The 5,000-nt window shown below is 57.1% G+C and overlaps 1 non-coding gene and 2 pseudogenes across 1 annotated transcript; all 3 read left to right on the forward strand.

Moving 5' to 3' along the window:
• The first annotated feature begins 2,108 nt into the window (after window positions 1–2,108).
• On the forward strand, window positions 2,109–4,025 carry LOC124729254. The gene has a single exon (XR_007007570.1). It is a non-coding gene; the product is annotated as a small subunit ribosomal RNA (ribosomal RNA).
• Window positions 4,026–4,376: 351 nt separating this feature from the next.
• LOC124729247 lies at window positions 4,377–4,532 on the forward strand (annotated as a pseudogene).
• A 189-nt stretch (window positions 4,533–4,721) lies between these two features.
• Window positions 4,722–5,000, forward strand: part of LOC124729261 — a 4,208-nt pseudogene continuing 3,929 nt past the window's right edge.

A 5,000-nucleotide genomic window follows, 5' to 3' on the forward strand; every position in this document is an offset into this window, starting at 1 on the left:
TGCCTTAACCTAACCCATGTTGTGCCTTAACCTAACCCATGTTGTGCCTTAACCTAACCCATGTTGTGCCTTAACCTAACCCACGTTGTGCCTTAACCTAACCCACGTTGTGCCTTAACCTAACCCACGTTGTGCCTTAACCTAACCCACGTTGTGCCTTAACCTAACCCACGTTGTGCCTTAACCTAACCCACGTTGTGCCTTAACCTAACCCACGTTGTGCCTTAACCTAACCCACGTTGTCCCCTAAAGTAACCCACGTTGTCCCTAACGTAACCCACGTTGTCCCCTAACGTAACCCATGTTGTCGCCTAAACCTGCTCTGTAATTGTTATACGACTCGTTCAATTAGTGTAGTGTTGCCCACCCGCAACCCTCGCAATATAGTTCGCTACTCGCACTGCCCGCTCCCCTGTGTATCGCTTCATGTTAAACACCTTGCAAGTCTTGCTGACTTTCCACATGCTCCTGCTGTACACTGTAATGTGGATGGCAGCAGGACGTACATGCCGCCCCTCCCCACGTCCCCACCTTGCCCCCCTGCCTTCGCAAGCTGGTTGGTGAGAAGTTTGCATGTTCAATGCCCTTCGCATGCGACGTACTCAGGCTACGTTGTGGTGCGGCCTGTGTCAACCGTCCGCTAATGTCGTACGCGTAAACCACAATCTGTAATGCACATTCGTCCTTATGTACCGAATGATACATCGTGGCACATGTGTGACCGTACAAACGACTGCGCCCAAAACGGCGGACCATACAGTGCAAATATTGTGCACGCAGCTACGTGTCCGTCTCCCTATGAGAGCTGGATTGCAGTGTGGTACGCCATAGAGACGTGTGGAGGAACGGACGCCGTGGATGGCGATCAGCATGAGCTGTCTGTTGATGTATTCGGACCTAGTCGTCTCTCCTCACACACCGTGATGGCATGGTGCCACCGCGTTCCATATCTGCGACATTGCTACAGAGGCCGGTTGACAGTCGTTCGAGGCAATGGACATCGCATACGTACGGGGGCCACCTTCCACGTATTGTCTAGGCGTGCACATTTTGTTGCGTGTATGTGGGCAGACGTAGTGTGGCGTGACACCTGACACAGGCATGCAATAATCGTTGAAGTTGCAAATGGCGATGGACGCCTGCGTTTTCTGGTGAAGTTACGCAAATGAACAAATGGTAACCTGTTGTGGTGCGGTTGTTCTCGCTAGGGGTGAATCGGTGATGGCGACGATAGGTTGAGGTACGAACCGGTTGTTCAGCGATACCCACCATGCCGACGAAACTGAACCGGCATCTGGGGTGTGAAGCGATACGCGGCGGTGGCTGGTGGGACCGTCCCCGGCCGGTGAGGGGGCGCCTCCCGGCGTGCTGGCCGCGCGGTGCGTGGGCGCACGCCGCTACAGCCGGCTGGTGGGGGCGGCCAGTGGCAGGCGCGCCGGCCGACGGACGCGGCAGGCGTCGCAGCTGCGCGCCGGCGCACCCTGCGCGCGGCGCCGTGCGGCCAAAGTAGGTCCTCGCGGGCCCCGGTGCGAAGCGCGGTGGACATCTTCAGTGTGCTGGTCCGATTGAGGACTGTGTGCGTTGAGGATGCGCCGCCGCCCGGCGCTCGGCGCCGCGACGCCGTCTGCTGCTCGGTCGCCCCCAGCGGTTCTCGCTGGTGGTTTGTATCGCAGCTGTGCGGATGTGTTGGCGCGTGCGCTGTGCTGGGAGAGTTCGCTTCGGCACCCAAGTGGGGCTTTTGTCCTTCTGTGGCGCTGGCGTTGGAGCTGCCGGTCACCGTAGGTGGCGCGTGTTGTCTCCCGCCGGCAATGCACGACAGCACGCTCCCGGGCCTCTGTCGGCAGCGGCAAGCTCAGTTGGGAGCACGGGTGGTCGCACCGAAAGCGTCTACTCGCCTAACTCCGGGCGATTGCGCCTCTCTCGAACCCGACCAAGTACTTGGGACGGCGCTGCGCGCCGCCGGGACCTGAGAGGGTTTCGAGGTGTATTGTGCAGGGGAGCTCAGCCTCCTCCTGTTTGCAGAATGATTGAGCGGACGCTTGCGTGTTCGCGCGGGCCCCCGGGACACACTCCCGGGCGGCCGGCTGCTCAGCTCTAGTTGACGCAGCTCCCTGGTTGATCCTGCCAGTAGTCATATGCTTGTCTCAAAGATTAAGCCATGCCATGTCTCAGTACAAGCCGCATTAAGGTGAAACCGCGAATGGCTCATTAAATCAGTTATGGTTCCTTAGATCGTACCACGTTACTTGGATAACTGTGGTAATTCTAGAGCTAATACATGCAAACAGAGTCCCGACCAGAGATGGAAGGGACGCTTTTATTAGATCAAAACCAATCGGTCGGCTCGTCCGGTCCGTTTGCCTTGGTGACTCTGAATAACTTTGGGCTGATCGCACGGTCCTCGTACCGGCGACGCATCTTTCAAATGTCTGCCTTATCAACTGTCGATGGTAGGTTCTGCGCCTACCATGGTTGTAACGGGTAACGGGGAATCAGGGTTCGATTCCGGAGAGGGAGCCTGAGAAACGGCTACCACATCCAAGGGAAGGCAGCAGGCGCGCAAATTACCCACTCCCGGCACGGGGAGGTAGTGACGAAAATAACGATACGGGACTCATCCGAGGCCCCGTAATCGGAATGAGTACACTTTAAATCCTTTAACGAGTATCTATTGGAGGGCAAGTCTGGTGCCAGCAGCCGCGGTAATTCCAGCTCCAATAGCGTATATTAAGTTGTTGCGGTTAAAAAGCTCGTAGTTGGATTTGTGTCCCACGCTGTTGGTTCACACGCCCGTCGGTGTTTAACTGGCATGTATCGTGGACGTCCTGCCGGTGGGGCGAGCCGAAGGCGTGCGACCGCCTCGTGCGTGCTCGTGCGTCCCCGAGGCGGACCCCGTTGAAATCCTACCAGGGTGCTCTTTATTGAGTGTCTCGGTGGGCCGGCACGTTTACTTTGAACAAATTAGAGTGCTTAAAGCAGGCAAGCCCGCTGAATACTGTGTGCATGGAATAATGGAATAGGACCTCGGTTCTATTTTGTTGGTTTTCGGAACCCGAGGTAATGATTAATAGGGACAGGCGGGGGCATTCGTATTGCGACGTTAGAGGTGAAATTCTTGGATCGTCGCAAGACGAACAGAAGCGAAAGCATTTGCCAAGTATGTTTTCATTAATCAAGAACGAAAGTTAGAGGTTCGAAGGCGATCAGATACCAGCCCTAGTTCTAACCATAAACGATGCCAGCCAGCGATCCGCCGCAGTTCCTCCGATGACTCGGCGGGCAGCCTCCGGGAAACCCAAAGCTTTTGGGTTCCGGGGGAAGTATGGTTGCAAAGCTGAAACTTAAAGGAATTGACGGAAGGGCACCACCAGGAGTGGAGCCTGCGGCTTAATTTGACTCAACACGGGAAACCTCACCAGGCCCGGACACCGGAAGGATTGACACAGATTGATAGCTCTTTCTTGATTCGGTGGGTGGTGGGTGCATGGCCGTTCTTAGTTGGTGGAGCGATTTGTCTGGTTAATTCCGATAACGAACGAGACTCTAGCCTGCTAACTAGTCGCGTGACATCCTTCGTGCTGTCAGCGATTACTTTTCTTCTTAGAGGGACAGGCGGCTTCTAGCCGCACGAGATTGAGCCACTAACAGGTCTGTGATGCCCTTAGATGTTCTGGGCCGCACGCGCGCTACACTGAAGGAATCAGCGTGTCTTCCTAGGCCGAAAGGTCGGGGTAAACCCGCTGAACCTCCTTCGTGCTAGGGATTGGGGCTTGCAATTGTTCCCCATGAACGAGGAATTCCCAGTAAGCGCGAGTCATAAGCTCGCGTTGATTACGTCCCTGCCCTTTGTACACACCGCCCGTCGCCTACTACCGATTGAATGATTTAGTGAGGTCTTCGGACTGGGTACGCGGCATTGACTCTGTCGTTGCCGATGCTACCGGAAAGATGACCAAACTTGATCATTTAGAGGAAGTAAAAGTCGTAACAAGGTTTCCGTAGGTGAACCTGCGGAAGGATCATTACCGACTAGACTGCATGTCTTTCGATGTGCGTGTCGTGTCGCGCAACACGCTACCTGTACGGCTCGCCGTAGCCGTGCGCCGCGTGCGGAACCACGCGTGCCTCTCAAAACTAGCGGCAATGTTGTGTGGTACGAGCGCTGAAGCGCTGGAGCGGCTGGCCTGCGGCACCTGGCGCCTGGCGCCGGTTTTGAATGACTTTCGCCCGAGTGCCTGTCCGCTCCGGTGTGGAGCCGTACGACGCCCGTCGGCCGTGAGGCCGTTGGACACAGAACGCTGGAACAGGGGCCGCCACACGCCTCACTCCCGCCTATGCGACCGTCTCGAAAGAGACGGCGGAAACTGAGAAAAGATCACCCAGGACGGTGGATCACTCGGCTCGTGGGTCGATGAAGAACGCAGCAAATTGCGCGTCGACATGTGAACTGCAGGACACATGAACATCGACGTTTTCGAACGCACATTGCGGTCCATGGATTCCGTTCCCGGGCCACGTCTGGCTGAGGGGTCGGCTACGTATACTGAAGCGCGCGGCGTTTGCCCCGCTTCGCAGACCTGGGAGTGTCGCGGCCGCCTGTGGGGCCGGCCGCGTCTCCTCAAACGTGCGATGCGCGCCCGTCGCCTGGCGGTTCGCATACCGGTACTTTCTCGGTAGCGTGCACAGCCGGCTGGCGGTGTGGCGTGCGACACCTCGTACAACGACCTCAGAGCAGGCGAGACTACCCGCTGAATTTAAGCATATTACTAAGCGGAGGAAAAGAAACTAACAGGATTCCCCAGTAGCGGCGAGCGAACAGGGAAGAGTCCAGCACCGAACCCCGCAGGCTGCCGCCTGTCGTGGCATGTGGTGTTTGGGAGGGTCCACTACCCCGACGCCTCGCGCCGAGCCCAAGTCCAACTTGAATGAGGCCACGGCCCGTAGAGGGTGCCAGGCCCGTAGCGGCCGGTGCGAGCGTCGGCGGGACCTCTCCTTCGAGT

This window comes from Schistocerca piceifrons, unplaced genomic scaffold, assembly GCF_021461385.2.
Source record: "Schistocerca piceifrons isolate TAMUIC-IGC-003096 unplaced genomic scaffold, iqSchPice1.1 HiC_scaffold_1197, whole genome shotgun sequence".
NCBI lineage: Eukaryota > Metazoa > Arthropoda > Insecta > Orthoptera > Acrididae > Schistocerca > Schistocerca piceifrons.